Source organism: Nomascus leucogenys, chromosome 7b, assembly GCF_006542625.1.
Source record: "Nomascus leucogenys isolate Asia chromosome 7b, Asia_NLE_v1, whole genome shotgun sequence".
NCBI classification, from domain to species: Eukaryota; Metazoa; Chordata; class Mammalia; order Primates; family Hylobatidae; genus Nomascus; species Nomascus leucogenys.
In genome coordinates, this window is record NC_044387.1 from 102,078,506 (window position 1) to 102,093,514 (window position 15,009).

At 35.7% G+C, this 15,009-nt stretch overlaps 1 protein-coding gene across 1 annotated transcript in view; it reads left to right on the forward strand.

The window, feature by feature from the left end:
* The window catches only part of TENM3 (teneurin transmembrane protein 3), a 1,583,118-nt gene that overhangs the window by 650,905 nt on the left and 917,204 nt on the right, over positions 1-15,009 (forward strand). The window contains exon 4 of the mRNA XM_030816348.1: positions 6,415-6,497. The gene's annotated coding sequence lies outside the window, so the exon portion shown is untranslated. The remainder of the gene's footprint in view (positions 1-6,414; positions 6,498-15,009) is intronic.

Consider the following 15,009-nt stretch of genomic DNA (forward strand, 5'->3'; position numbering starts at 1 on the left):
CGCCTTTCGATCTTGAGGCAGTCTTTCAACATGTATGCCAATCAGAAGTCTTTAACAGATGTAAAATACATCTTGTCTGCTTGTCTTTGAAAAATATAAGGATTTCAAGATGCACCTGAAATATTAATTGTGTGGACAATACTTCAAGCAGGGCTAGAACTTGCTGAGTGTTTCAACCACTACCTATTTGTTCAAGTTTTTTCTCTTTTTCTGGTTTTCCTTTTTCTTTCTTTTTTCTTTCTATCTTCCAACATCCCTAATACTTCTAAGTCCATGACTTGTCAAAATGGCTATAATATACCCAGATAAGTAAATTTATTGATAGCATTTAACATCTCAAACATTGTATTTGATTTGGTTAGCTTCGTGATGGTTTAATGGAAGAATATACTTTGTACCATGAAAATATTTCTTTTACTCCTGTTTTTCCTTTTTCTTTTGACCAACCTACCCCAGTTATTTTAAGTAATCACTTTATTGTGAAATTATCCTTTGTGTGAGTTTCTCTGTTAACATACAATTAGTATAGGATAATTTCACTGTCAGCAAGATAACTCATTTGTGGAAGTTTGCCACAGTGATTTCTGTATTCTTTGCTTGGAGTCTCTGTGAGAAATATCCCCACAGATTGAACCCATGACCTCCTCTTCTGATCTATGCTCACCTCTTCAATATTGATTTGTATTTGGCTTGGGTGGAAACTGTTAAATCTTGTGTTAACGTTTAAGATGTGTTTTGTAGATACTGTCATTATTTGATAAGGTGTTACAAAGTGATATCTCTTCAAAGCATTTCTTAAAGACAAAATAGATATTTAATTAAGCTTAAAAAGGAGCAGGATTATGTCTTTTAATTACGCAAGCTTACGCAACACACACAAGCACACACACACACTTTTCTACAAATATGAAACTAGGGAGAACTGCATGTAAAAGAGCTTAGGGTCATGAAAGGCCATAAACCAAAACCATTTTCCCATATGCTACTATATTTCTCATAAAATGCAATAGAACATTTAGAATTCCTGTAAATCATTTTATTTTATCTGATAACACACTAAAATATATTTTCAGTTTCCCTTTCCATCTCTTTTTATCAATACCACCATTTTCTTTTTTCTCACCCCAATCTACGCTTTTAAACTTCATTAACAAAAGTGACTCCCTGCAGAAAAAAATATATCTCAAGCTTTGTCACAGAGCCAACTGCTATGAGAAGCAGGACAAAAAGGGGACAAAACAAAACATATTTTCAGGTCTTATGATGTGCCAGGCACTGTAGCAAATTTCTTTTCCATGTGTTTTCTCAATAAAAAATGGAATAAAAACGATGTGTTTTTCTAAATTGTTACTTCATTATATTATATATGACGTTGTATTATATTTCTTTTATTATTGTTCCTCGATTATTTTGATGACTAGACTATTATGCCCAGTTTAGAGCAATAGAGCACTGTTCCCAGGGAATAAAACCTATGAAACATGAAAGGTAACTCTAGTGGATTTCGTTTTTTATAAAATAGTCTATCCCATAAGAAGTAAAGAATATCCTGGTTCTCACTGAAGTTATTGATGGATAAATACAGGTACAAACAAGAGAAATTTAGCTCAGACAGCAGAATGAATGCTCACATGAATCATGTCTTTCACAACTATGCATGAAAAATGTTAATACTTTTGGGGTGTTTTTATGAGAAACTAGGTAGCTGTATTTGTGGGCTGATTTATATACATTCTTAACTTTTATAAGTGCTACCTTAACCCTAATTTAAGACTTTAAGAATTTGAAAGAATAGAGCTCAGAATAAAATTAACAGTTCAGTGAATATATTAATTTCACCAAGGCAAAGATGAATTAGATGGCTTCTATGACAGTGTCTGTTCCTTTGTCTTTTTAACCCAACATTCATACTTCTTCAAAGAACTGTAAGCAATGCATTTTTAACAAAATCACAATGACTCTGCTACTCTCATGAAGATTTATTAATACTGACTACTAAATAAAAATGTCAAAGACAGTAAATATCATGCATAAAAAGCATGAAGAAATGCTACATTGGTTTGAGGACAAATAGGAAATGTAATGTACATTCTGGGTAGAAAATGCATTTCTAGTAATGTTAGGTAAAAACAAATTATAGGCAAAAAAAGTAAATGGTTCTCATGGTACCTGAATAAGAAGGCAAAATTGAAAGAAATTTGGGCTCTCTGCAGTATACAAACAAGTGAGTTACCTGCCCTCGACACTCGTCCTTGGGTGCCCAGTTCCCTTAAGCCTTTCTTCTGGGTCCAGAGATCTGAGGGTAGTTGGTCACAGGCAAGAATCATTATTGCAGGTCCCCTACTTATGAAACTTTTTGTGTGCTAACCTCCATCTTTTTATAGCAGTGATTCTCAAGCCTCTTGATTGTGGCTCACTTACGGATATACATAGCCCAGACTATTTCCATTTTCGAAGGGAAAAAGACCCCATAGTAACAAAATACTTTGGGATAAACAAAATAACAATCAACATATTATAATATAGCACCGACACAGCATGGCCCATGATGAGCAAATATAAAATCTAATAATAATGCCACAAATATGTTAATTCATGTCAGTTTGCAACCAAAACAGCAGTAATAGCCACATATGCCTTCCTAGATTTCAAGAACTCTAACAAGTTTCATGTGGACATGAATCGCAGGACCACTGCACGGCTCTCAGGCATGAGGTTGTAATCAAATGTCTTAGTGGAATCCTGGCTTAGAGTTCTCAGTTAATTCTGGTAACACACTAATATTAGTTTATGAATAGTATCTTCCACCAACTCAGCAAATACTAGTGAGTATCCGTTATCCTCTATGAAACTGCACATTATTCAACTATAAGAGGCAAAGAACTACAAATTCTGTCCATCAGGCCGAACTTTGAATTTCTGCAGGAGTATAAGGGCATACTTTGCATTGGGGGGATTTCAGTGTCAGTGCACTGATGATGACCTGATTGAGTCAGAAGCTGTTCCCAGAAGGAGATTTCATTTTCACCCTTGTTTACTTGGGTGCCAATGGCTACAGACTTGAATAAACCAGGAGACAGAGAGAGAGAGAGAGAGACAGAGAGAGAGAAAGCAAAAAAGAAAAAGAGAGTTGTGTCTCAGTAAGCCACCAATGATCTATCTGAATAATGATCTACCTTACTATATAAAACATCTTATAATCAGAATCCGGTTAGACCACGAACTGGGAAACCGGTGCAGGTAACAACTAGAGGCGACAGCAAAGTAGTCAGTGGTCAAATGAGCTGAGAGACGGATCAGGGGCAAATAAAACAGGGGAGTTCTGATAGGATGACAACAAGCGGATGGGTTAAACTGCCCGTATAGGTATGAACTGAGATCTTCGAGCCCTAATATTCCAGATGGGGAATCTCGATGCCCGGCAATTCCTTAACTAGAGCTTTGTGTGTTACATTGCTCTCACCCATTTCAGTCAGTGTTTTTCAGAGGGCACCCTCCTTTTCCCAAGACTCTGAATTGTCAAAGCCAAATTAGCAAACCGCGTCTTTCATTAATTGTTCTCCACTTGCTCTACAGTGAGGTGATTCTATGGCTCAGATGAAGGCTCAGTGACACCTATTTGTCTGAACATATCAATCCACCCTTACAAAGTAATAGAAAGTGTGTTCTAATGTGAAATAACTATTGCTTATCCTGTTCTAATTTCCAGTTACATTATTCAAGTACTACTGGAGTTGACTTTACAAGCATCTTTCACCATTCTTTGGAGTTTACAGATAGAAAAAGTGTGTAATAAACTTCACCAGAGTAACAAGGCAAGCTGTGCTGGCTGTCGATTGCCAATACGCTGTTTGGATATTAGCTTAGAGCACGAGATTTAGATCTTACTAGCTGTTGTGAAGAGTTGTCATTCTATTAATAAATCTTTAAAGGAAGGCTCGCTCCTGGAGATTTTACATTTTATTTCCAGAAAAGCCAAGAACAAATGCAAATACGGCTAATAGCTAATTTTTCCTTCCTTCTTTCTTCTTTTTCTTGTTGCCAATGATGATGGCCCTTCAGGGGACAAAGGGACGGATGACACAAAATGCATTCTTTGGAGTTGGTTTTAGACACCTTCAGTTTTCTGCTAAAAAGTTCTAGTCTGGTTGACCCCGAATCCTCTTAGTGTTTGATCATGGACACGCTGACAGTACCGTCATCCACATGCCTACACAGAGGATGGCAAAGATGAGGGGTTGAAGGCTTGCTAAAGCACTTTCCTCATTGACAAAATTGGCAGTGACCTTAATCAGTGACTTTCTAAGCTTTTTAGCACTGACAGAAATAACCAATTTTTTCCACTCTGTCTATTTTCATCATAGACACTTTCTCCTCTAGTCTTCAGATATGATACAGGTCCATAGGTTTGTAGAGCTTTAGAAATCCGGTCACTGTACTCTCCTTCCGTTTGTATTATGATTCTTATCAAAATCCCCCAAATATATATTTAAGGAGACTTGATTGGAAAAATCTCAGAATATAGAAAAATATCTATCTATGAACAGAGAAATTGGTCAGTTTAAGTCCATTTTAAATAATCATTTTGGTTACCACTGTTTATAAACCTGTACAGAATACGAATGGCTCTAAATTGTATACTATATTCATTTTCTTTAAATCCATAGATCTTAGTTATTTTTCTAAATATTTGCAAGGGGTATGAAATTCCTGAAAGCTGAAAATGGTTTTTGCAAGGGAAAAGTTAACAGTAAATGATTATTTTAATTCACTTGATATTTGGAAATCATAATCTTGATTGCATGGCTAAACTCAATAGCACCCTTAAGTAATTATTCTCCATAAATTAACATGCCATTTCTATCTTCTGTAATTTTCAAGAAATCAAGGCTGTTAACTATAAGCTATAGCTAAAATCACAGTGAATCTAGAAGTTTCTAACATCCTCCTGGTTAACTGTATGGTGCTCAGTTGTGGCTAATGCCTCATTAGGATGGACTAAACAACCAAACCAACTGCTCCTCTACTCGGTTACTTAATTATCTAGATACTGCCTTGGTTTGTTTCTTTGGCATATAATTGCAAGTAATAAAAATCCTGTACTTGTAAAAGCATGAGAAGTCACTGCAATTATATATTTACAATTTATAGTTTTTGAAATGATTATTTCTGTCGTTTATTCTAATCTGTGAACCCTAGCCGGGCTAAGTTCCGAATCACTGCGTGATGTTCAAGAGAGGCTGCTTTTCAGAAAAGAGAACAATGGCACTGGTGTGTGTAGAATAACCAAGTATCAGGCCAGCTCCGTCGCCCCACAATTTTTATTATCATTTTTTAATCTATCCAAGTCAACAAACAAGACAAATAACCACTTTTCAGCGTCAACCCTGCCCGAATTTTAAAGCATTCTGCGTTTGAACACAGCCTCCTCCATAAACCTTTTGTCACTTGTCTTTCCTAATGCCACAGTCTTCGGAGACTCCTTCCTCTTCTCTGATTGCTTCCTCTCTCCTAGATGGGAGTCTGTCCACATCCCCCCTCTCTTTATATTCTATACTGTCTCTTGGCGATCTCGTCTAACCTCATTGCCTTAATGATCACTTTTCTGAGGCTTGAAGTTTTGTTTTGTTTTGTTTTAAATCTCTGACACTTGCACCACACTGATTCCCCTGCTACAGATCCCCCAATAAACATCTGCTTCTCATCATGCATTATTATAATCCTCTCTATCGGTTTGTCTCCATAAGCTGGGAATTCCATGAGGCCTGGGCTCATATCTTTCTAATTTCACTGCTGAATTTCTGGGCCTAGCACAGTGCCCGAATTGTTACAAGTGACTTAATTGCTACTCTCACAATTTCACGTCAGTTCCAATCCCTCTGAAAAATACCTTCAATCAAACTGAAATGCATCAAATTTCCCCTCCTTTTTCCATTATGTTCAAACTCTTTAACTTGGTCATTTTGTCCCCCGGACGTGGGCTGCCCCCCATCCAATCTTCCTGCCCCAGGCCCTGCCCACCACCTTGAAGACCATACTCATCCCCAGTCTCCATTTAGGCCCCACCTCCTCCAAAAATATCACCTCTCCCTGTTGGAAGTCACCTCTTCTGCCTCCTGACTCCCAGAACATTTGATTATGCCTCTTTTATGATACTCACCAGTTTGGTATATTTATTACACTTCTTTGTTTGCTTAATTTCCTTGAAGAAAAAGTTTTACGGTAGACAGCTGCAGATCTCCTGTACCACCTGGTACATGCAGAGATAGCAATTGCTTGTTACATGACTGAGCAAACGAGTTATCATTTTATAGTTATGTAGAAAAATACGTTAGGAAATAGGTAACATATACTGTTACGATAAAATTGATGTTTTATAGGAGAGCAATTTTTCTATTTGTTCTGTTTTTCCAGGCTTGTACCACAACCAATACCCCTGCTTGGCAACTCTAATGAGCAAACTGCCACAAAATTGAGAGAGAACACACACCTTTTTGGTAAGTAGCATATCCATTTCTAAATCTGAGGGTAAGCACAGAGCTCATGTTTATGCCTCCATTTTGTTTAAAGTCCTATTGAATAAAAGTTGTAGATGTTCTGGTATATTTTCTTGGAGGTAGAGGGAATTGAGGAAAAGTTTTCAAGAAAACTGTTATTTCTTCCAGACATTTGTATAAAACCTTTCAGTTTTGACACAATATTTAGGTAATTCCCTATATGTCTGGAAATAATTTATATTTTAGGAGAAATTTTTGGGGAGCACAATATACATTCAGAAAATGTGGGAACCATAAGTGCACAGCTTGATGGGTTTTTACAAAGGGAGCACATCTTTAACCAGGACCCACCTGGTTAACAAACAGCATATTCTCCACAGGCCAACAGGTATCTCCAGCCCCCAGCCCCTTCTAGTCACACCCCCTCCTACCTCCCTTCCCTCACCCCAGCATGGCTAACCAGGATCATGACTTCTAACACTGCAAATTTATTTCCCCTGCTTTTAAATTTTATATAAACAGAGGAACTATCTTTTTGAAGGCCTTAAAAAAGACAAAATTGAGAAAATGAATAAGAAGGCCAAGTGATTTTCTATTTATGCAACAGCTGTTTTGCCAGATGATTTGACAACTAATTGGCATTATCTCACCTTTACTCTCAACCCCAGCAAACATCACCTGTTTTAATCGAGGGTCACTACTGCTTAAGCCTCTACTTGTGTTCTTCTCGTATTTGTGCTTAATAAATTACAACTTGCCCAAGATCAGGAAAGGTATTCATCACATCAAATGTTTACAGCAACTGCCTTTTATAATTAAAGCGAAAGATTTTCTTTAAGCATTGACTGATTAAATTGGTAATTAATATGAGACGAAGATTTTGCATGGTTTCTCAAAGCAACCAAGAAGAGAGAGGTAGATCAGCAAACGGCTTAATAACACGTTTCTTAAAGACTTCATTGTATTTAGCACAATAAATGACAAAATAGGGTCACATTTCTTTATTTCAAGAAAGATAACTGCATTTCCAGATATTTATTCCAGAGAAGGCCTTCCCAACAGCCTCTTGATTCCTGCTAATGTTTAGGCCTCTTCCTAAGAAATAGCAATTAAATCCCAACGCTTCCAATGCTCCACTTAATATTAAGATTTCTACCTATTCTAAATTTCCAAAAAAAAAAAAAAAAAAAAAAGCTGTTGCTGACCAATTTTCTTACACTATTATTAAATGTTAGGGTTCTAATCCTACATTATTAATTTCCATTTTAGGGTATCTGGTTCCTTTCATAAAACTAATTTGTCATCTAAGCCATTTCTTTACATTTAGTGTCATTATTAATCTGCAAACCACAGTGTGATATTTTATCTCATCTTATCTATTATATATTAATTATTTGTTACCCAGAAGAACTTCTTGACTTTGCTCTTAAATTTTAGGAAACGCTTCAGTTTGGAGGGATTTGCAGTCCTCTATATAACTATGTCACCTTACACATTCTTCAACATGTATTTAATTTATCTTTAATTATGTAAATCATGTATGCAAGAAAAGGATTTAAAGTAATAATTCCTACTCAGTTTTGTTTAAATCTATCTAGGAGGCTTCTAATTAATTTAAGGTTATGCATGTTATAAAGCAGTTAGTGAGTTCCAAAGTTAAAGTTGGTATTAAGTAATTGAATTGTTTATAATATAATATAAAGGGTAAATGCTGAGGGGATGGATACACCCTTCTTGATGTTTTCCACATTCACGCCAGCATCAAAACATCACATGTAACCACCCATGAAAATATATAACTACTAGGTACCCACAAAAATTGAAAATTTAAATCTTTTTAAACCAAGACTTTGAGATTTAGAGACATGTATAAGCTTAACATTTATGGAGTGCACTGAGAATTCGCTTGATATTCTTCAGAAAAAAGGGATAACCTAGTCACTGCCTAATGGGATTTGTGTCTAAATTAGGAGAAAGTAAATAAAATATCACAAGAACGCTCAAAAAATAATGAAAATAATAAAATTGACATCAAAATGCACAATTGGACAATATCTCAACTTAAAAAAGTAGACATACGGAAGTAGACATACGGAAATATTCCATTGAGCCATTAATGTGGAAAACAAGGAGTTATTTCTGTAATGAAGACAAGGGCAATTCTACTTCACCACCACCAATAAACATCCACCGTTCTGTCTATCATGAAGATTGGTTTTACCTACCCTTGACCTTTGTTGAAAGGTAGTCATACAACGTGTGCGTTTCTGCTTCTGGCTTCTTTCATTCAACGTGATGATTTTCAGTTCCATACCTGTTGTTGAGTATGACAGTAGTCATACATTTATTTTTTACTCTTGAATAGTATTTCATTGGTTAATATGCCACAACTTTTTAATCTTTCTCCTCCTGTATATTTGGGTTGTTTCCAAGTTTTAGATACTATGATTCAAGCTATTATGAACATTGTTGTAGAAGTCTTTTTGTGGCCATATGTATTCATTTCTCTTGGGATAACACCAAGGAATAAAATTTCTGGTTAGCTTATAACACACTGTCTAGCAGTATTTTCAAGTCTTCGTCCCATTTTACACTCTCACCAGAAATGGATGAGCGTTCCATTTGTCCCAAATAACAATTGGTGTTATTATTCTTCTGGGTTTTAGCTTTCTTGTGATCTCACTGTGGCTTTAGTTTACATTATCCTTATGACTAATGATGCATATTTTCATGTGCTTGTTAGCCATTCATGAGTCTGCCTTTTTTGGAGTGTGTATTTGAGTCCTTTGCCCATTAGATATGCTTGTCTGACTTGCTTTTAAAATATCTTTTGGGCATTTGGTTATTTGCTTTTTGGATATTTTCCTTTAAAATATCTTTTGGGTAGATCTGTGTCAGATTTTATGTACTATGAATATTTTCATTCAGTTAGTGACTTGCCTTATTTCTTAATGATGTCTTATGATAAATAGGCTTTTTTAAATTTTGATGACATTGATCAATATTTTCTTTTATTCTTGGTGCTTTCTGTATCCTCTCTAAAAAATATTTGCCAATACCAGGTTTGAAAATCTTTATAGTTTTGATGCAATTGGATCTATAATGATCTTGAATTAATTTTTATGTATAGTGTGAAGTAGGGGTTGAAATACATTTATTTTTATATGTTCACACAATTATTTCAATACAGCAAAAAAAAATCACTTCTTTTCAAATTGAATAGCTTTGGAATTTTAGTGAAAGTTGATGGGTCATATGTGTCTATTTCTGAACTGTTTATTCTATTTTATTGATGTATTCTATTATCCCTATATCAATACTACACGAAGAGCACTGTAGTCTTGAAATCAGGTGATATAAGTCCCCCAATTTTATTCTTCTTTTTCATGAATTGTTCTAGCCATTTTAGATCCTTTACAGTTCCGTATATAGCTTAGAATCAACTAGTCATTTTCTATAAAAGAGCTTGTTGAGATTTTGATTGACATTGCATTGAATCTATAGTTCAATTTGAAGAAAAATGGCTATTTTAACAATTTTAAGTCTTCCAATCCATGAATATGGTAACACTCTCCTTTTATTTAGATCTTTTTTAATATTTTGTGTTTTTTAGTTTAGAGCTCTCTAGTAGATTTTTTATAGATTTGTTTGAATATTTATGTAAACAGTCATTTCATCTATGAATAAAGAGTTTTACTTCATCTTTTCCAGACTTTATGCCTTTTATGTCTTTCTCTTTACTTATTGTACTGTCTCAGACTAGCCATACAATGTTGAATAGAAGTGGTGAGAACAAGGTATATTTGCCTAGTTTCTGACCTCAGGAAAGGAAAAAATATTCAATATTTTGTTATTAAGTGTGACATTAACTTCAGGATTTTCATAGATGTTTTCTCAGACTAAGGAGGTTCCTTTTTATTCCTACTTTGTTAAGTGTGTTTTATAATGAAAGGGTGTTCAGTTTTGTCAAAAGCTTTCCTTCCTGCATACATTGAAATAATTATATGGTCTTTCTTCCTTTTCTGATGATTTGGTGAATTAAATTGATTTTTTAAGTGCTAAGCCCATCTTGCATTCCTGGGATAAAGCCTCATTTGATCATACGGTATAGTTACTTTATGTAATCCCAGATCTGACTTGATAATGTTTTGTTAACACTTATTTATGTCTGTGTCCAGGAGAAACATTGGTTTCTATATTTTCTTGAAACGTTTTTGTCAAGTTTTATTACCAAGAAGCTGTTGGTCTCATTAAATGAGTTGGAAAGTATTTAAATATTTCCTCCTTTTGTGTTTTCTTAAATATTTTGTGTAGATTTATGTGTTTCATAAAATTTTTATAGAAATTCACCAGAGCATCCATGTAGGCTTAGAGTTATCTTGGTGGGGAGCTTTTTAATTGCAATTTAAATATATATGTATATATATATATAATATTTATATATACATATAAAGTTGTTCAGGTTTTCTGCTTTTTGTGTTAATATTTACAGGGTTATACTTTTTTACAACTTTTATTTTAAGTTCAGCGGTCCAAGTGCAGGTTTGTTCCACAGGTAAACTTGTGCCATGAGGGTTTGTTGTGCACATTATTTCATCACCCAGGTATTAAGCCCAGTACTCATTAGTTATTTTTCCTGATCCTCCCCGTCCTTCCACCCTCTGCCTTCTGATAGACCCCAGTGTGTGTTGTTCCCCTCTATGTGTCAATGTGACAAACAGTGTCATTCAATAAACTTATTTCATTTAAGTCATAAAGTGTATTTACACAAATGTCCATAATATTTCTTTAATATCCTTTGAATGTCTCTATGAATTGTGATCATATTCCCTCTTTCATTTTTTGATATTGATTATTTCTGTTTTCAGATTTTTTTCTTGATCAGTCTTGCTGGGGCCCATTAATTTTATTAGCCTTGGTACCAGCATGAGAATGGACAGAGGCATTGAAGTATTACTAGGAGGAGGAGTTCAGACTTGTTCTTACTTCTGGAGCCTTTGTCCTCAGCTCCTCTAACAAACTTACCCATTTACATTTCAGCTGTCATCACCTGGCCTTATGAAAACACATAGTAACATTTGGATTTGCTGATTTTCTTTATTTTTATTTTTTCTTAATTAATTGCCTTATTCTCTTATTTTTACTATTTCCTTTCATTTTCTTACTTTGATTTTTATGTGATCTTTTTTCAGATACTTGGGAGGTAATTAAAATTATTAGCTTTAAGGCTCACTTCTCTTCTAATATAAGTATTTTTTTTTCCAGATGGAGTATCGCTTTGTCGCCCAGGCTGGAGTGCAGTGGCAAGATCTCAGCTGACTGCAACCTCCAACTCCCGGGTTCAAGCGATTCTCCTGCCTCAGCCTCCCGAGTAGCTGAGATTACAGAGGCATGCCAACACGCTCAGATAATTTTTGCATTTTTTAGTAGAGATGGGGTTTCACCATGTTGGCCAGGCTGGTCTCAAACTCCTGACCTCAGGTGATCTGCCTTCCTCAGCCTCTCACAGTGCTGGGGTAATAGGCATGAGCCACCACACCCGGCCTGATATAAGTATTTTAATGCTACCAATTTTCCTTGAATCTCTGCTTTAACTGCATTCCATAAATTTTTATTCATGGTGTTTTTATCATTATTTAATTCAAAATATTTTCTAATTTCTCTTATGGTTTATTCTTTCATTATGTATCATTTAGAGGCATGTTGTTTTATTTCCAAATAATTGGGGATTTTCTATATCTCCTATTCTGATTGATCTCTAATTGAATTCCACTGTCATTAGAGATGTACTTTGTGAGATTTCTATTTTTGGAAATTTATTTAGACATTCTATTTTATAGCCCAGCATCAGCACAAGATCTATCTAAGAAATATTTTAAGTGAATTTGAAAGAAATATGTACTCTGAAGTTATTGAGTACGGGGGGTGTGTGTGTGTGTGTGTGTGTGTGTGTGTGTGGTTTTTTGTTTTTTGTGTTTATTTGTTTGTTTGTTTTGTTTTGAGATGGAGTCACCCAGGCTCAAGGGCAGTGGCATGATCTCGGCTCACTGCAACCTCTCCATCCCAGGTTCAAGCGATTCTCCTGCCTCAGCTTCCAGAGTAGCTGGGATTACAGGCATGCACCACCACGCCCAGCTAATTTTTGTATTTTTAATAGAGACAGGGTTTCACCATGTTGGCAAGGCTGGTCTCAATATCCTGACCTGGTGATCCGCCTGCCTTAGCCTCCCAAAGTGCTGGGATTACAGGTGTGAGCCACCGAGCCCAGCCTAATTTTTGTATTTTTATTAGAGATAGGGTTTCACCATGCTGGCCAGGCTGGTCTCAAACTCCTGACCTCAGGTGACCCACCCACCTTGGCCTCCCAAAGTGCTGAGATTACGGGCATGAGCCACTGCACCCGGCCGAGTATGGCATTTTATAAGTATCAATTTATTTAATCTGGTTGATCATGTGGTTGACATTTTCTTTATTTTTTATCTACATATTCTACAAAATACTGAGAAAGAAGTGTCAAAATTGTCTAACTATTAGTGTGATTTTGTCAATTTCCCTTTTTTCTTCTGTCGACATTTGCTTCACATATTTTTGAATCTCTGTTATTAGGTGCATACACACATACCTGTTGGTGGAGCTGTTCTAAGTTCCTAATCAATGAATACTTTTATTATGATAAAATGCCTCTCTTTCACCCTTACCACTCAGACTGGGTTGGCTTCAACTTCTCTCCATCCTGCATGATAAAAGAGAGAAACAGAGAGATTAGCTCTCAGCCTCATAAAGAATAGCCAATGCCTGCTTGATCACATGAAATCTTGCCCTCCATTTGTACAACACAAGCGTTAGCCAAGGACCCACAGAGACTCCACACAGACTTCTACTCCTTCCTCCTATCCCTACCCTGTACCGTCCTCCTTTCTGGTACCCTACCATGCACGTTCCAGATGCTACAGCAGCCCCGGTGGCTGATCTCCGCCTCCTCTGTTTAATGTTAACACAGTGTTCTACTTGGGCTCTACTTCTTTGCATGCAATCTGGAAACTGCCACAAGGCAGGGAGCCAGGACAAATATAGAGTTCCCTTTATGTGCTTCCCTTCTCTCAAAGATCCGTCCTGCACTGCCTGTTGTTCATTGCCTCCATACAGTTATTGTACATGTCGTGTCCAGTTTTATTTTTCTTTAGGATGGGAGAACAAATCCAGGGCCAGTTATTCCTTCATGGCCACGTGTTGAAGCGCTTCTGCTTGGTCATGTTTTTTAGTGATAGACAAAATAATTGCAGCAAGTCTCTGTTTGCATTTTGGTAGAGTAAAAGGACATCTCATCATCTTCAAATCTAGCCAAATAAAATATCCACCAATCTCTCATAAATAAGGCAGATATGTCTCCTGTTTGCCTAATGTAGTCCTAGTTAATACCTATTATTAATTTCACTCTCAAAAATATCCTCACTTTTGTAATAAATGACCTGGCTATCCTATTTATAAATCTTCATAACAGCGATTTGTTAGAGAATTCTGTAGTCCAAATGTACCTTCATTATTCATTAGTTTTTCATATTCAGTTTATCTTTTCCAAATTTTATGTTGTTATTTCTTCTTTAGGAATCTTTTTTTTTTTTTTACCAGTTTGTAAGTCTTCATACAACCTACCTCTCCATTCTCTAACACTCTGAAATAGGTTTTAAATGTGGTCAAAATGTGTCTTTGAGAAATAAACTGCACAACACAAACCATAATTTTATTAGACAATTTCTTACAGTAGGAAAAATATGTCACATTTACTGACAAATTTCTCCCTCTCAATAAGTCAAAAGACAACACATTGATCTTTCCTGCCATGTTTGATGGAATTTCCTGCGTGGACTCTACGTTCAGAGCCCTGGGTTGGTATAAGGGTGCCAATGGACAGAGGCCATAAAGTATTATTAGGGGGAGAAGTTAAGACTTCTTCTTAATTCTGGAGCTTCTGTTCTCAGTTCCCCTGACAAACTTAGTGATTTACATTTCAGCTATCATTACCTGGCCTTATGAAAAGCACATAATAACTTGAATATGCCCAAACATCTCACAGAAAAAAAAATACGCAGAGAAAACTGTCCCACATTTCCTTACCTTTGGAAAAGAATGAATTACTTAAGCAAAACAGCATTTGAAAGTAAATGCGGTATCTTTGGCCATAAATATGCTTCCTCTTCTTTAAAGGTAGGATGTCCTCTGGACTATATTTCTGGCCATGGAGTCAATGCCTTGACAGCTTAGTAAACATGATATAAGACAAATACTCTTGTTCGTTATTTGTTTTCTTTGACTATACACCTAGTTAATGCAGACTGACAATTTGAATGGCTATCCAGTTATTTTTCAATGACCAAGTTATATAGCATATTGAGGATCGTAATAAATGTTGAACTTTCAAATCTTATGCAAATATGTTGTATTTCCATATATCTCATGTTTGGCAATTTATTACTTTTATGTTTTTATTTTGAAACTATTTATGGCCTATTTA